Source organism: Ambystoma mexicanum, chromosome 3p (genome assembly GCF_040938575.1).
Source record: "Ambystoma mexicanum isolate Mex_15411 chromosome 3p, UKY_AmexF1_1, whole genome shotgun sequence".
NCBI lineage: Eukaryota > Metazoa > Chordata > Amphibia > Caudata > Ambystomatidae > Ambystoma > Ambystoma mexicanum.
In genome coordinates this window covers 70,784,905-70,803,691 of record NC_090925.1, presented here as the reverse complement: position 1 = coordinate 70,803,691, position 18,787 = coordinate 70,784,905, and the positions used below count along the sequence as shown (strand labels likewise).

The following is an 18,787-nucleotide window of genomic DNA, read 5'->3' as shown; positions in this document are numbered from 1 at the left end:
TACAACCAGTAGACTTAACAATGTAATAGTCACATACTCCCATACTCTTCAGGCTCTCATATCCTCATGTGCCCTGTCACACCACCTTTACAAAAGCTAACACAACCTCAGTGCATCTCCAAATTCTTGACATCAATGCGTGTCTTAACAAAGCAATGCTTCTAAAATTATTTACAACAGCAGTAGTAACATACTTCTAAAAATCAATTGTGGCCCTAAATCTACAAACTGAAACTGAAAATTGAAACAGTAAAACATAGCATCCTATGATATACACATATGCATTCCAAAGTGATAACAAAAGGTTGTCTCTTCGTCACCGAAAATCAAAGCATAATAATCAATATTCCAGTTTCATCATTCTTCCTCTTGATTAATGTCCAAGCATATATGTTTTAAGCTATATGTCAACCCATCTGGTCAGCCACATCATGAGACCAATACAAATAGTGGATCATACTATTATCAAAAGATAAAAACAGGTGAATGACTTCTTGGCTAGAGGTCAATCTAAAAGGGACTGACAAGCCATTGCAACAGTCCATTATATCATAAATCATATAACAGAGTTTTTCGGTACTGTTATAAGTAAGCCTGCATAGCCATTCCCTTTTCCCATGTATTGCTCAACATTTACCAGTGCACTTAAAAGAAATCTATCCATGCAACTGGAAACCATGGATATATAATGAGCTTCTCTCAACTTGGACAACATGCCCATGCAGGCAGCATTTCTATCATCAGATTCTCTTGACCATGGTTAAATGTCAGCTAAACAAATATTTTCAGGCATAAGCATAGCATTACATGCTCCAAAGCAGCATAACTCATGTTTAAATACCATTATAACATCCTAAATAAAGCCATGCTGGTTTAATTGATTAAAATGTCAGTGGAGCACAAGTCAATATTAAACAACTGGCGAACCATATGTGTCATTAAAACATGCATTCTCATGCTACTGTTCACCTTCAACTTAAACACTCTTAAAAGCAAATAATATGCTGAATTAGGTGAACGCAATGTGACAACATAAATGCAATGTTCTTAGTTCCAATATAATGAAAAAAGTATACTACTCTTTACTCTATCTGATTCCTTCTCAAGAACAAAACTGTTCCTTGTGTATTTTACTTTATATTTTCTGTACTAGATGGCGTTCTTCTCCATTTAAAAAATCACATATTCAAAATGTACTTCACCAGGGCTTTAGACAGCCCCTACAAAGGTAAACCCATAATGTCAATTCCACAAGCAGTTTTATAGGTACCACAGAATGCAACATTACATTTAATTCATGTGTGATGTTAAGCCATATCTCCTATCAGTCTCAGAATTATCAGCTGAAACAACTGGATGGGATACACAAGCGATTACTGGACTTTCTGGGCGTAGGTCCCTCTCTTGATCAGCTGCGACATTGCTTTGTTGGGCAGATACCGCAGTACTTTGTGTAGTCGGTTGGTTATTTTCAGCTTCCAAGCTTGAACTGCCAGTAAGGGAACAGTCATTTTGAAATAAATGTATTCATTATAATACTAAAACATGTTGTTCCATAGTCAAAAGGCACATACATTGAAACCAGTTATAGAAACAAATCAATTCAGTTTGTCTTTTCCCATCTCATTTCCTTAGTAATATTCATCCGACTTGCCTCCCTGCAACCAGCTATTTCTGCAAACATTTTTCAACATTCCTTTTGTAGGCATGGGTCATTTGAAGGAATGCTTCTTTGTCTGCAGCTACGAGGCCCACTCAGTCAGTGCACAACCCCCCCAGAAATTATTTAATTTATCAGCATTTACATTTTCTGCCCCAGAAAGCACTGCAGGTCTTTCTCAAGAGTAACTTTGAGCCGTATTCAAACAACATGACTTTAATGCTGTTCACCACCACAACCACTACTCATAGATCAGGCTGCATTACCATGACCTGTGACATGGCCTACTATAGTTCATGTGAGCAGATAGGCTGGCACACTAGTTATTAAATGTATATATTTTGATTATCATGTAATTTCTCCCACATCTGGTGAACACATGAATGTTGCTACCATCCAACTTCTACCGCCGGTTTTGTTTTTAATACTGCATTGGTGCTTGTCACTGCCAACGTTGTCTTGTAATGTGCTATTATGTTTGATGTGCTCTGGTTCATGGTAACCCTCCATCACCTATATGGCTAACACTATTGATCATTGAGATGTCCATTTGCTATTTTGTATTTGCATCTTTTAGGCACTGCTTCATTCACCACGCCAGTGTGCTTGGTTTTAATGCCGCTGTCGGTTTGTGCTTTACTTTAACTTAGTCCTGGGGTATGTGGCAGCATTCATTGCTTACACTCACTTGCTGTACACATGTTTTACATGTATGTTGAAGAATTAGATAACATTTCTAATTCTTTTCTTGTATTAGAATATTAATGTTGTGGCTGTAACACATATAGCTCACATTGGCACATGTGTGAATTCATTCCTGCCTCCTAATGGTTTTATTTTACTGGCACCATTATTTTATGTTAAAGATTTCCATTTACTAAAGCTTTTCCTGCTAGATTACTACAGTTTCTAAGCTCTGCGATAGGCATTTACCAATTTAATGTTGCTCAATTTATCGACCAAAGACGGATGAGAGACTGAGTGGGACCTATGGGAATTGAAACTTGTGACTGTAGGTTGCACCCAAAGCTGAAGCAAGCACCTAAAATGCTAAGAGTTTTTTTTACCACCTATTCCACCAGTGAGTTGCATTCTGCCACTGACCTCCTCATAATCTATCATTTGCTAGTCTGTGTGGGCATGCTTCCACCTACATGATCTTGGCCGCTGTTTAATTTGTGTGGGACTTTGCATTATAAAGAGATTCTATGGGTAATGCTTGCATACTAATTCAAATTTCAAGTTATTTTGTCCTTGTCATTTGTGCTAGATTGACTTTGATGCTCATTAAGAATAAGCATAACTTGACATTCAAACATTTCAGAACTGCATTGACAGAATTACAAGTACTTGACACAAATTGCTGGCATATTCAAGAGTATTAGCACAAGAAAACCACTGATATCTTAAACAGTCAACACATCTATGACATTCTAGTTTGCTTTCAACATCTCTAAATTAACATATACACCTATTTACTGAACAGCGATTACAATATGGTTTTCTTCACATATGAAGCAAAACAAACCTTTCATCAAGAATTGCAGCTACAACATCAGATGGTCTAAAGTTCTTAGTTCCAAGAGTGCTTTGTAGAAAATAAAAAGGATGTTAGCAACTGATATATCAAAATTAATTGCAAGAAATGGTATCATCAAATACTGAATTCATGACTTCAAGTAATGTTATTGCAAATATGAAACTGTCACATCAAACAGCAGTAAATATGCATTGCTTGAATTTAACATGGTTCAACCCTTTGGTACAGATCCGTTAGAGGCTGGATTTCAAAAGCTGTGAGCTGCACCCAGCGCAGGGCTCAGCATACTTTGTACATGCACTAACACCAGTGCAGTTGCAAATGTTTTTTTTGCATGCATGCACAGATGTTCCTTCAGTGCAATGGAGAGTGTCAAATGTCCCTATGGTTTATGCCTATGTTGTGATGTCCATTGAAAAGTGAAATTAATTTCAAAGGAGCAGTTTGTTGTATATTAACTAATAGAATAGTACTCAAGTTATCAACATCAGACCAATAAAAGGCAGAGTCTTTCCAATGAGGCTACAGGCTGAGCACAGATCTGTTCATGCACAGTGGATTGAGAGGTCCTCACTATTGGCAGTTTTGGGATTCAATTTTAAACACATTGTATGCGTGTATAAATTCAGAGAGAAATGGATATCAAGCATTATTGGATTTGGCATCCAAGGTTCAGGTACAAATGAGTATTCTCATTATCAGAATTTAGTAAATTATTGAATTAATTGAAGATGAGCAAAAGAGAGATTGCACTTGTTAGTGCTCACCACCGCAATAGATTGTCTTTATACTGCTGGTTTGTCCTAATAAGGGCTGGGAAGCAGGAAGTGGTAGCTATTGTGTTGAGGAGCTGGCAGTTATTTCATAACACTGTGTTCTGGGTTCTTTTTTTGATATTGGTACACAGAGATCCAAGACCTGCAATTATAGGGGATTGTTCAGAACATAATTCTTATCTCTTTGCATGAAGCACTACTTTTGAGGGAGACAATTGGAGACAGAAGTTAGTGTGACCAGTGTGAGGTTGTGGAAGGAGGAGTCTGACATGCAGGTGGCATTCTTTTGGCTAAAGACTTTTATTATTACCAAAAACAAACAATACAACCTAACTAAACCTATCTCTAAGAGGCGTTTCACTGCCTCAACTAAATACTAAGGAAGTGGCAGAATGTCTGTAACGGCAAAGTCCACCGTCCGTGTCAAAACCCTGCTTCTGTCCCTTAGACTGAAAATCAAAACTAAAGTGGTCTTCTGGGTTCAGAAGAACTACCCCCTTCTTCTGGACGGCCGATCACCATTCAATTCCAAAATATGGAGCTGTTTTTTGGTTTGTATGAATTGTTTCAGTTCCATACACTAGAGGTAACGTATCGCTTTTACTGGCCTTTCTTAGGTTACTGTTGTAGTTCCAATAAAAATGGGGGAATGCCTCCCTTCCCAAGTCCTTTCTCAGGCTCCACGTGTCAGTTCAACAAACTGGTGGAATGTCTCACTTCCCCTGGCCTTTCATAGGCTTTACTTGACAGTTCAACAAAGCAGGGGAATGTCTTCTTTCCCCGGCTTTGTTTGGCACTTCAACAAACCAGGGGGAATGTCTCCCTTCCCCTGGCCTTTCACTGGCTTTACTTGACAGTTCAACAAACCAGGGGAATGTCTTCTTTCACATGGCATTTCAGAGGCTTTATTTGGCATTTCAATAAACCAGAGGGAACGTCTCTCTTCCCCTGGTCTTTTGCAGGGTTTACTTGGCAGTTCAACAAACCAGGGGGATGTCTCCCTTCTCCTGGCCTTTCTCTCACACATTCCACATGCTCTGAGCCTCTCCAGTGGCTTGGGTAGACAGACCAGGTATACATCCCATCCAGGTATTGCCATGAGGAAGATGAACAATCGAGAAACTTCTCTTCGTTCAACTGTGGTCCCTGTCCCGGTATCTTTCACTCTTTCGAACTAAAACCTATAGCTGGTTCACTATCCTGCCAGGTATTGTGTGTTGCCCAAACTACCTTATCTTGTGTTTCTGGGTTTGAAACCCTTTTAAATATACTTCTTGTCTCCCTCCAGTGGACCCGGGTAACCCCTGTAACTCAAGTGGGCTCCCGGCCTTCCTTCTCGGTCTTCCCGGAGAACTCTGACAGCTTCTCCTCTGTCTTCCCCGTCTCCATGCTGTCTTAAGCAGCTCTATGGCACTTCACTGGATCTGAGCTGAGTGTCTCAACTCAACCCCTTTGTTCGCCATCCTCTTATGCCTTTACTTCATTATCCTTCTGGTCTTGGGTTCCCACGCTGCCACTCTCGGCTCTGCAGCACTTCACTGGAGTCAGGCTGCCCGTACCTTCTTGATCGTTCGGCTCGGTGCCCTTTCACACCTGGGTTTCTTTTTCCTTCTAGTCTCAGTCTGCCGATACACAGTGGACCAAGTAGGGATTCCGTATTTCCTTTGTGAACCTCCAGTCAGCAGCATCAGCTTCTCGGGTTGTGGAATGGTTGCTTTGCTTGTGGTGCCTCCAGGGCGGATATGACATCTTGCTCAGTCCTTCCTCCATATTAAGCACTGTGGATTTTAAAACTAAAACACTAAGTCCAGTTCTGTGGTTGTCTCATCATGGTTACTAAACTCGTCCTCGTCTCAGTAGATGGAAATGGGCATTCAGTGGAGTCAGCCCTACTCTTCCTCTTCACAATACTAGCAGTATCATTAGTTGTACATAGATGAGGGCATTAGGGTAGAGGAAGGCAAGGAAGGAGGAGGGAAAGAGGTCTGCAGGGGTTGGAAATACTGCATCGGCCCATGATGTCCTCCCTGTATCCCACATGGGAAATCCATGCCAATGAGATCCTCCTGCTGAATATCACCCCACAGGGGAACTATCAGGTAGCAGCCTCACCTCCCTAGCCTCATGGAAAGGGTTCCCCCTTTGGAAGAAGGGACGGTATCACAGGATTTGTTACACCAGATACAGTTCATGCTACTCCAAAACATTCCCTGATGTGAGTTGCTGGCCATTTTGGGTGACTTTCAAATGAAAGCACCGTAAAGATAAAAATTCTTACCGCAACGAACTGCGCTAATTGTTTTGGTGGGTTTGTGGCATTTGGCCTGCGACACTGGTGCTGCCTCGATGTGCTCCTTGTGTAGCAGACTTGTTGCGAGGCATCTTGTTTCTTTTTTGCAGTGTTCTAGTAGAGCTGGTAATCAGAGACCTTCTAAAGCAGCCCAGCACACCCAGTATGGTCAACTGCCGATTCTTCAGAGGACTTTCTTCAAGGCTGCAAGGTGGTATGGAAAGAAGTGAACCATTGACACTTGCAGTGGTGTTCTATTTATTTCACGTATTTAGCTCACATATCATGCACAGTAGAACGCATAACACTGTGGGAATCATAGTCACCAAAAACATGCATTTTCATCCAATGATGCAATTTTAACATTGCATTCTTGAGGCAACATTTGCTACATGAGAAAATTAAAATCCAATACAAACAGGTATAACATGTATATCTACATTGTCATACTAAAAATTGTAAATTTCAAATTAGCACCAGTGCCCTTCATTTGGACCCCAAGTAACCCTCTCTCTAAAATTAGGGCCTCAATCTTTTCTGGTGAGGCCCTCAAATGGTGTAGTTACAAAAAAACATGCAGAGACACACTCTACACATGCTTTTATGAACCATATCACTCTGGTTCAATTACCATGCATGGAGCAGGGCACATTTTACTAATCCCTGAGCTTTTCCTGCTCCAGAAATGGAATCCCCATTTCCTTTACAGCCACATCAGATTCTGTTACAATTGGAAAAGTTGGTTTTGCCTGGAAGCCCACAAACTAGTCTTCAAGTGACAATAGCAGGCACGTTCCCATAAGGCACCATTGTGAAGGCGACTCTGATTATACACATCAGGATTTCCACTCACCATTACAATCACTGTTTGCGTGCATTTACATGCTTTTCTTTCACAGAGTAGGGAATGTATGAATTTATGTGCATGGCTCCCTCCCATGAGTCCTAACCTTTGACTTTGCCTAGCCCTTTTCCATGCACCCAGGAAGAGACTAGTAGATAGCTCAAATAAAAGGAGAACGGGTGAGGATGAATAGATGAAAGGAGACTATGACCGTGTTAGTCCAGGGGTAAAGTTTGAAATTGCAAGTTACTAGCCCACAATAAAAAGTCACCCAGCACCTCCATTCTACACATACACACAGGACACCATTCCTTACTCCCCAAGAGTCAACTATCACTAGCATGACTGCCTGACCAAAATATGCATCACCCAATAGCTGGATCCCAGACAGTAGTAGTAGTTGTGGCTACAAAAAGCAGAAAGTGTGGATCATGTAGCTACCTGTGACAACATCAAAGGGCACATGGGATTGAGAGACAGTCTCTTGGTGCGCATACAGTGTGCATGCAATCCATTTTGAGGTGGACTTTTTTTTTATTAACCAGATAACATTCTTTTATGCTTTGAACACAATTTATTTACTTATTTTTATTCATGTACAAAGGAGGTTGGTGTTTGTACCTAAAATATTTAACAATTGCAGAGAGAGGAACACATTTAGATGCATAGATGCTTTACAATTATGGGATGGAACTAGTGCACATGAATACTTGAGAGAGAGGAGATGTGGCATGTAACAAGAACAAAATACAATAAATGAATGACACTTACAGGAAAAGGAGAGGGGCATAGTGTTAGTGCTGCATCGAAAAGGGTACAAGAGATTGGAGAGGTGTGGAAGAGGGTAGGTAGACTGGGAGGGGTGGGATATAAGAAAGGGACTTGGGGTCTAGGGGAGAAGACAGAAAGAGGATTAGAGGGGATAGGTAGGACAATGGCTGTGGATAGGGAGATTCTGTGGAGAGCAGCTGGTCTTTGAAGCTGTGAGGTTGGAGAAATTGTTGATGTCAGGTGTGAAGAGCCCATCCTTCCAGTTGATGGGCAGGAGGGAATATGATCTAAAACTTGAGGGGAAAAAGGTTAGGCAGGAGTCTTGGAGATTGCAGAACAGGGTCTGAGGATGCATGGCATATAATACAAGATATCTAAGTCAGTTATGTCCAAGGCTGTGGAAAGATTTGAAAACAATAGTGACACATTTTAAAAAGGATTTGGTTAGGTGCGTTGAGCCAGAAGTCAGCATGTATTTTGTGGGTGAAGTATGGGAGAAGTGAAGGAGCATGAAGAGTGTGCGGAAAGAAGATCTGAGGACCTTTTATTATCTAGGGGAGTGAAAGACTGGAGGGTTTGGACCAATAAGAAGGCTAGTACTGTCGACTTCTTTGGAAAGTATCAGAGCAGTGATGAGAGATTTGGCAGTGCAAAGACGTATATATCAGATTTTGGGGAGGTTGACTAAAGCAGAGGAGGCAGTAGTGGAGATAATTAGAGTTTGAGTTTGTATCAATGAGAATGAATAATGGTTTGTGATATAGCAACTGGAGTGAGAATGTCTGGAAGAAATCAAATAGGAAAGTGGAGCATTGGATGTCGGAAAGTAGATGCCCAATCTTAAATGAGGTACGCATGAGGCATCAAATCGCCATGCAATGCCTGGTTAAGTCAATTTGTAATTTTACAAGAGAATTCAGAAGTTAGGGAGGGGAAAGAGAAGATATGAGATTTGTCAGAAGGAAATGAGTTTACCAAGAGTGGAGGTTTGGAGGGTGGGTACCTTTCAGAGGACAGATCCCTGCAGAATACTAACAGGGAGAGGGGTGACAAATGCATTTTGAATATTCCATCAGTTAGAGAAGTGGCAGTAGGAGTTGAGCCAGTCAAGAGCAGTGGAGTGCTATAGAGAGTGAAAAGGAGAGGGTGTGGATACGAATGCAGGATTGTTTAGCATGGACAGGAGAGGAGAAAAAGTTGGAAATATGAAGGAGAGCTGTTATTAATGGGCATACGAAAGACTGGAGGTAGCCAAATAGATGACAGGTTTCACAGTGATTAGAGACACAATTGAAGACAATGCGTTCAAGGATTTTGGAGTAATGACAGAGGGATGAGACTGGATAACAGTTGGCTGGAATATTGGAGCGAGTAGTTTTTTTTTGTTTTGTTTGGTTTCTCTAAGTCTGACCCCCTAAAGGCCTACATATGGGAAGCGGCATGCAAAATGCTGCATCCCATCGGTATGCCTTTAGGGTGCATGTTCTGTATGGGAGCTGTACGAGTGTGTGGCTTGTGCATTGTGTGCCAGAGTGCAGCAGGTAAGTGGGATGGGGTAGTGGCAGGTGGGCTGCAAAGCAGCTACAGGACATCGGGGGGACCACTTACCCCCCAAAAGGGACCAGTAGAGGGCTGTTTACAAAATTCCCATCCTGCAGATGCCGCCTTTTCTCTTTGAAATCCGCAAAGATCTACCTTTGGTAAACAGCCTTCAGGCATAGGTCTGTTTTTTAGGATGAGAATGACAGTGGCCATTCTATAAAATAATTAGATGGGTGGCTTCCCTGCCAGTTCATCAGACTGTACCTCACTGTATTTGTTGAGCTTGTCACCATTCTGATGTCTTTGTTCCGATCAAGCTAGAACCTGAACGCCCTACAAACATCCAAATAGTGGAGAGCATGTTTAGCGTCATATGATGGATTCAGAAAAAAGGTTGGTAGGCCCATTTTCTGGTTATTGTGAAAATTGGAGAATGCTTTAGAGAGGAATGACGGGTGTGCAATTCCCTATGAAATAATGCAGGGTACAGGCTGATAATGTCTGCAATGTGTAACTGTGCAAGCAGAAGCCACAACCACTTTGAATGCAACTTTTCATTAAAAATGTACTAAATGGATGTCCTATGTACAAATGTTTTGTGAGCAAATACTGAAAGGGTGGTGAGGTCCCAGGGAGGGGGAGGAACCCCACCTGAAGGCAATATATTAAGTAGACCCTAAACCATTCCTCTTCACAATTGGACTGGCAGATAAAGCGATTCCTTGTTCTAACTTTTATAGGAGCCCAAGGCCACAAGGTTACAGGAAGGATTCTGTACTCCAGAGGAAGCTAAGTTAGCCACAAAAGTTAGAACATGGTAAGGAGCATTTAAAGTACTAACCTCCCTTTGCAGGCAACAGTAGAAGAAATGGGTCCTGTTGCTCTTGTATTGAGTCCCAGTGGAGGGATTCCTGTCTGCCTAGATATGGACAATATTAGCTCAGAGATGTCGAAGTGGCATAGTTACATCCTCATGTGACTTGCGGGTAAGGACATTGATTGAGTAAAGGTTGAACTTGAATCTCTTGCTCTGTCATTAAGACTCTGGGGAAGCAGAACTGGGTGAGCTTTGGACAGACAGATCAAATCTACAATGGGCTGGCTGATGTGGATTGATCAGGAGGACTGAACAATCAATACTTATGAACCTCAACACTGTGAATGAATGGAATCAAAGGGAACGCATATGTCAGTTATGTCACACTGAATGAAAGGGCACAGTCCACGGATAGGGGGAGCTGACCCACCCATGTGTCATGTCTTGTTAGGAAGCCACAATAGATCTACTTGTCGAAGACCCACTGAGAGACGATCAACTGCAAGACTGCAAGTGTAACTATACTCGTACTTCAAAAATGTCAGCCTGCTGAAAGTCTGCAGACCTGCTGAGGACTCCTAGTAGATGGGAATCCTGGAAAATAAACTTCTTCTGAAACTCCAAATCCCTTAGTTATTAGGCAATGCAGTTTGGATCTTGGGGCACCATGTTTGTTGATGTAGAACATTTCAGCAGTGCTGAAAGTTAGGATTAACCCATAATAGTTGTTGGGGTTTGGCAAGAAAATCTTCAGAGCCTGTTCAATTGCCTTGAGCTACAAGACATTTATATGATGTGCCCTGTCCTCAGAATTCCAAAGATCATATATTGACAGGTCTAGATCAATCTGTCTCTATCCAAAAATGGAAGCATTCGTTTCTACTGCAATCAATGAAAAATTTGTTTGAAAGGGGATCCTTCAAAGATTTTGCATTCACAAGCCCACCATCACACATCCTTCTTTGAGTTGTGAAGTATGGAACACATGGCTGAATGAGGCTATGTCATTTTCATATTGAGTTGCTACTACCAACCTGTGGTAACCAACTTGGTCAAGAAATAATGAACAGTCTGCAAGTCTCAAATCCTCCCTGACATCGGAATTACTTGACTAGCCATCAAATCCCATGATATTGATATTGTATTTGTATTGCACTCATACACAAGTGTTTCAGAGCGTGACGAGGCAGGGGAGGGGAACAAGGGAGAACAAAAACAACAATCTTACTAGGCCCAGTGACACTGAGAACAAGAAAGTGCAGGAGATAGGGAGGGGGGAACTGCAGGAGGTAGGGGGAAAAGTGGAAAGTGCTAAGCAAGGGGAAGTAATAATCACAAAGTGGCAATTCAGCCAACAAATGGCAAGTGCTAGGTTTAAGGTACAGACAGGGGGTGTCTGATAAGTGCAGAAAAAGGAGGGACAGTAGGGTTACAGATACAGACCCAAGTGCAAGGGTTGCCAGGAGACAGTGCCGGTGCGTGGCAGGGTGAGCAAGTACCTGGGCCCGAAATCAGAGGTTAACCAGGTGCACGATGCCGAAGCAGAACAGATCAACAAGGGAGAAGAGAAGCGAAGGCAGAAGCTAAGAGGAAGGTCTTGAGGTGCTTCTGGAACTGGAGATGGTTCTCCTCAAGTTTGAGAGTGGCAGGGAGGCTGTTCCAGAGGGAGGTCCCAGCCGAAGATAGAGATCTACCCCCAGTTTGTTTCTTTGAGAAACAACTTCTGCTGAGGGAGTTGGAGGTGGAGGAGCGAAGAGCTCAAGAGCTAAGGTGTTTACGGAGGGAAGGTTGAAGGTATTTTGGACCCAGGCTCCAGAAAGCCTTGTGGACAATGCAAAGGGTCTTTGTAATCTTGGCAGCCACTGGGAGCCAATGAAGAGATTTCAGGACTGGAGAGATACGATCCCAGGGCTTGAGGCCAAGGACACGTCTTGCAGTCTTGCGGTCTTGTTCTGGATGAGTTGCAAAGGGCGGAGAGTAGAAGCAGGTAGATTTAGAAAGAGGCTGTTGCAGTAATCCAACCTAGAGAGAACCAGGCAGAATACCTCTCAGGTGGTGCAGTTGGAGGTTTGACTTTTTAGGGACATCAGAGATGTGGGCAGAAAAGGAAAGCGTGGAGTTGAAGATGACCCAGAGGTACTTAGATGGATAGGGGGATTTGTGTATCGTCTGAATAGTTGGTATAGGCTATGTTGAGGGAATCGAGGATGTCAAAGAGGGGTCTTGTGAAAAGGTTATGTAGTGTGGGTGATATGCATGATCTTGGGGGAACCGCAAGGGATAGGGGCAGGTGGGGCATTGGCATTGTCATGGAACACTTTCATGACCCTTCCATTTTTTAAAGGAGGCGATTCATGCTGTGGCTTCTTTAGAGAAATTGGCTGAGGTGATGAGGGGATGGCAGAGGATTTTGTGATCTACCAGGTCAAATGCTGCTGATAGATCAAGGAGGACACTTCCCCATGTCTCTGAGTTTATCGATTTAATGAGCACAGATTCTGTACAATGGCCTGCACATCCCTAGAATGTGATTAGTTTCCAGGTAGTTTTGGATCTAGGCTTACCTTGATATTCAGTTTATTTTGGAGTAGGCACAGATTGAGAAGCCAACAGCAGCTTGACATCCAGCTTTCAAAATCTGAGAGTTGAAGCTTGTTGGTTGGAGCTGGGACTTATCTTTAAAATAAAGATTGTTAAAAAGATTGAAAAGCGGGTTGCCCTGTTGGTGGTGCTATGACCCACAGTAGAGCTACGACCTGTCAGAAAAAAACATTTTTTCTCTTTATTGCAGTGTTATTCAAACTTTGGGGTGACCCCCATGGGCCCGCAGCCTCTTTCCCGGGGGGGGGGGGGGGGGGTTCGGGACCTGAACCAGAAATGGGGAAAAAATAAATGTTTTTTTGTTGTTGCTTTTTTTAATAGGGAGGAAAGAAAAAGCCAGAGTTGGATAGGACATACATGTTTGTGCATATCCCATCCTTCCATGGCCCCCACCACACATGCTCAGTGTGACACGGCCAGGCTTAGGGTCAGTGGGAGCGTCTGACCCAGGAAACAGACACCCTGGAAGCGTGCGCTCTATCCCTTTCCAGAGAGCGCTCTTCCAGGGTGTTTGAATGTAGTCACAGGAACGAAATGGGGACGTGAGTATATCAGGTAAGATGGGGGCCCTGGGATTGTTTTTTGAGAGGGTCGGGTCCCTGGGACAATGCAGGGAGCGGAGTGGGGTGGGGAGGAGAGGGGTGGGGGCAGTCCTGGCAAGGGGTGGCTCATCCATAATGGGCAAGGGGGTGTTGACCCAACAGCCCTCTCACCCAGTATGGAGGAGCCAAGAAGCCACCCCACTGAAACACTGAGCCCTCTTTCAGCTGCTTTTTCCAGCTGAGGAAGCGCTCCTGGGCTGGCTGACTGTCAAAGAGAAACCATGTTTCCCTTTGCCAGTTCAGTTTCCCAGCTGCACATACTCAAGGAGCCATGCAAGGCTTGGGATGTTTTGCTTCGCCAGCCTTGCATCGCTCATTGGAAATGCTGGCTGCATGTATGTATGTGTGAGGGAGAGCTCCTGCACCTCCTCACACATACAGACACAGCTGGCTGGAGTGGGGTGTTTCAGCACCCGTGCTCAGCCTATGCACGCCTGTGCAGGAACCGGGAAGCTCTTGCTTCCTGATTCCTGTATATGATCCAGGAGTGGAGCTCAGAGGACACTGCAGGACTGAGGCAGAAGGTAAGTTTACGTTCATTTAGTTTTTATTTAAATATGTGCATGGATGCGTGTATGCTCGTCTTTTAAGTGAGTGTATGATGATGGGTGCTTTTGTGAGTGCTTGCTGTGTGAATGCTGCTTGAAGGTCTGCGTGTCCGCGTTTGTGTTGGTGAAGAGGGTTGTACAACAAAGGCATTTTAAAAATGCCCTTGTTCTACAATCCCCCTACCCACCTGCCAAAATCAGCTCTCCTTCTGAGGTGCTGTGGGGCTCATCAGACAGGGATGGTATCTTTTTACTGGACATCTAACATAGATGTCCAGTAAAAAAAAATACCATGCCTGCCACCGAGGCCCCCCCCAGTGCCAATTGCATACTGTTTTGCCTTTTACCCATTTTTTTAAAAGTATGCTCTAAAATGCAACAATTCACAACAAAACATTCAACAAAAACACTACACTTAGTCTCTATGGTATATCTGGCTGAAATCTATATGGCCCTCCACCTAACCAATTCACCAGCCATGATTGGCCCTGGGACTCTGCTGGGACCGGGGGGGGGCAGGGACTGTGGTGGGAGCAGAATGGGGGGTGGGCATGGGATAGAGGAGATTGCAGTTTGAGGAGAGCCCAGGAACTTTGGTGGGAGCAGGGTGGGGAGAGCTCAGAGTCTGTGGTGCGATGGGGAGAGCCTGTGGACTGAGCTAGGAGTGGGATTAGGGAGCCCAGAGACTATGGTGGGAGCAGGTGGAGGAGCCCAGGGACTATACTGGGAGTAGGGGGCGGTGACAGCACATGATAGTTCATAACCATTTGGACTTACTGTCCATTTGGCATTTTTGGTGGCCCGGCCTGCCCACATGTTACCCAGGGGGACCCAGCCCAAAAATGTTTGAAGACCACTGCTTTACTGAGTTCCTTGTGGGAAGTGGGGTAGGCACCCACTCCTGACAAGCCGCCAATCTTGAGTATGCCACTACTCCCCAACCCAAAGGACAAGAACGCACGCCTGGCACCCTTCCACTGCACGATACTTATAGGTGACATTTTATCTCACCAATAACCCATACCTGGCATCCAGGCTCAACATACCCACAATACAAATCTCATCCTTTGCTTTCTCTGTCTCCACCCACAGCACCAGTCCCATAACAGACTTCCCTCATCTCCACAACACGAGCCACATATCTAGCATCACGCATCCCTGCGCCCAAAACACAAACCTCACTCCTGGCTCCTCACAACACAACCCCAATATCCATTCATAACATGTGAATCTCATGGAAAATAGAATTATGCATATTATAATAACATGCCAGTACAACACTTCTGAAAATGCATTAAAACAAAGAAACCATAATGAAACATTTATTTTGAAGACATTTTCAATATAATGTAGGCTCTGAACCTGTCATGGCAGATTAAGGGCCTCATCGGGGGTAGGGCGGAGTGGTAAAAATGTGGCAGTAACGCTATTACCGTTGCATTACCCCTCTGCTCAATCCTGAGTTTGGGTGGAAAGTGGGAGGATTTAGCTGGAGGTAAAAACCTCCCCTTTCTGCCCATTTTCCGCGCTATTATCGCTGGTGCTATTTCCACTGATGGTAATATTGCTGGGAAACCCCATATAGCCTCATGGTCTCCGAATAAATGAGGATTAACAGTGCACTGCAACTCAGGATGGGCGCAAATTGCGCCAGCCTTGATGCGGTAACGCTAATAGCATTGGGCGGCATGCCAGTGCATTTACTGCTGGGATACCGCCCATCTTGTGATGAGGCCCATGGGCCCCATCACGAGTTGGGTGGTATCCCGCCACTAATTGCCGGGATGGCGCTCACCACAATTAGCGTTACCGCAACTTAGTCCAGCACAATTTGAGCCGTATCCCGAGTTGCGGGGGGCGGTAAGTCCCCATTCCCATTTGGTCCAATGGACCCAATGGTGTTGAGGAGCGCTAGTACCAACAGTGGTAATAGTGCCAAAAATGGCTTTAAGGTCAGCACATTCACCTCCAGCTGGGAGCTGGAGGTGAATGCCATGGAACGCATGAATGGGCGCAGCGGTAAATGCAGCCGTACTAGCGTTACCGCAGCATTTTCCCACTCTGCCTAACTCATGATGAGGCCAGCCTTTTATTTGCCCATCAGGAAATTGAAAGCAAAGGAATCATGAGAATTCAATAATGCAACATTGCCTAACCTAAGGCACATGCCTTAAAAAATAGTTGACACACTCATTGGCAAATGCAATGGGAAGTGGCATCACATAAAATGAACACATGAAAGTTAAATATGCAAATTGTCATTTGGCCTTTCCTAACTCAGTAAAGTGACTGTGGATATCTACAAAATGGTTACACAGTACACTTTAGAGGAGGGGTCCGTCAGAAGTAATCTGTGGTACACGGTTTCATATGGTGTCATTCACTCCACCATTTCCCCATGTAATTTTACATTTTTGGTAATATCAGTGGCAAATGACATTTTCACATACAGCACAAAAAATCCCCAAAAACAGTAGGAACATTATGCATACAGGAGGACCATTAAGCATACAGGGTACTGACCTGTTAACTTTCACTTCAGTCCTGGGATTTCAAAGGGTCTGTGGAGCAAAAGACATGCAAACCAATTTAGCAGAGGATATGACATCATCAGATGTTACATCGCAAACAGGCACATTACAAGGAGTGTCTTCCCTTTTTGACACTCTTTGGTTAAGGTCTGAAGTTGTGCCCAGTCTGTATTTTTAAGCAAATTACCCTCATATTTTCCCGGCTTTATTTCACATAAATGTGTGCTAAGGTTTTGGTTCCATGAGCTTCAAAAAAAGTCCACAGCATGCATTAAAAATTACACGAACAGCACATAAACTACCCTGAAAATATATCCTTCATCTCAGAAACATGTCATTCTAAAAGACTACAGCTTTAGCTTTCTTTACCAATTGTACTCATTGTAATGCTCTGCTGACAAAGAGCAAGAAGTTAAGAAGCTGTTTAACAATTGGGGAAATATCTTAAGAAAGTGTGAGTTACGAGCTCTCAAAACACATATTTATTTTCATAGTTGGCATAGCTGATCTTTAAAAGCTTTTTCTGTCGTTCGTGTGGAATCTAGCTGAGTGATTTAGTATCTTACCTTTTAATCTGAAGTCCAGAGCTCCAAGTCCTGTCTTCTCCTGGAAAATGCGAGCCTAATGGACCATCTCGCCTTTTCTGTAAATAGAATGTGAGGAGCCCCGCTGCTCTCATCCATCAGCTGTCAGAGGAATGCCAGCCCCTTCCTTTCAACTAAGACTGCTTCCGGTTAATGGAGAAGAGGGGACGCTAGATGGCCTTAACTGCAGCACAATATTATGAAGGTAAACAGATGTATTCAGTGACTTTACAGAAACAGCCACACAATATAAAATATACGTTTTTGTGAACTATTTCAGGCTGCATTGAATTTTTGAAACTGATTAATTTTGCTCATCTGAATCATTGTGTCCTCACATATGAAAGGCAGAGTTTAATCAATTTACACTGGGACATTACTTTGTTTTAACTTCTGTCCAGGCCACTGGTGGATTTTGTTAGTAAGCTCTTGATTTCTGATGATATCACTGTTTAAAATGAAATAACTATGCCAGTGCTGCTTTCCAAAATGTTTTACATGGCAGCCTTTCAATGCATGAACTACAAAATGACAAATCCACTTCAGGTTTTAAATTCAAACATGTTTGGCAAATGGAAACCTGGAAGCGTGTTTTGTTTAAACTGTGGGCATATTATTTATTTATTTATGTATGTATTTATTTATTTATTGTTACATTTATTTACAGCGCACACAGGCCAGAGGCATCTAGGCATTAGTTACAGAAAGTGCATTGTTCCTTTCACAAGTGCAGTAATACGCATATGAGCTACACAGTGTGTGTCCAGTCTTGTGGAGCCTCGCCTCATGGTACGGGGCCCAAATCAGATGTGCAATAAGCAAAGAGGACACAATCAGTCAGTGTATACATTCTGGAAGAGCCTTGCCTCATAATACGGGGGGCTACTTCAGGATGCAGAAAAGCAAGAAAGACATAATTGGTGCAAATATGTCATTTGAGAGAGTCTCATTTCATAGGCATAGTGAGGCAGGTAGCAGTCAAGAAACAAGTGCAGTACAGGCTGATAAGTCATACAAAATGCAACTGCAGCGCAGAGCAGAAAGCAGCAAAGTCCGAGAAGAAGTGTGAATGATACATCTAATTGAATTGGGATATGACAATGTATCGGGAAACCACACCAGTGGCCTAGGGCTGTAGGGATCGGCGCAGCAGGTCATGCTCGCACCCAGTACATGGTGGGGATAATAAGAATAGTCCGTGTAAAGTTATTGAAGTCAACTTTAGCCCGTCGGGATGTGCACAAGGGCATGGAGGTCATAGAGAATGCTATTAGGCGTATCCAGGACGAAAGAGGAAAGAAATAGGGTAGTCATCAACAGGTCAGGCAGATGTGTGGAGAGGTAAAGATGAGCAACACGGTTGTGGTGCACTGGATAAGGTAGTAGTGAAAGTGGGGAGCATCAGGCAGAGGTTTACTTTGATGCAGTAGTGCGATAGAATGTAACAAAGGATGGCAGATCATCATAGATGCGACTCGCTGGGTCATGGTTGTTGTTACAGCCTTTCATGGCCGGATAGGGCCAAACATGGGTCTCCGCCCCGTCCTTAGACGTAGGCCTTTGAAGGAGGCCAGCATCACCAGTCGGCTCCCTGGAGACAGCTCCTTTTGTATGTAGGGCAGCAAATCAAAGGCAGTCAATGGCAAGCAATCCAGCAAGCCCACATCTGGAGAGAAGTTTA

General features: G+C 43.5%; 1 long non-coding RNA gene across 1 annotated transcript; it reads right to left on the bottom strand.

Annotated features, from left to right (window-relative positions):
* Positions 1 to 1,323: 1,323 nt before the first annotated feature.
* On the bottom strand, positions 1,324 to 17,192 carry LOC138579490 (uncharacterized). Its single transcript, XR_011304021.1, has 5 exons — positions 17,089 to 17,192; positions 16,515 to 16,552; positions 6,255 to 6,470; positions 3,189 to 3,248; positions 1,324 to 1,489 (listed from the first exon to the last, which is right to left on the bottom strand). It is a non-coding gene; the product is annotated as an uncharacterized lncRNA (long non-coding RNA).
* Between the last annotated feature and the right edge of the window lie 1,595 nt (positions 17,193 to 18,787).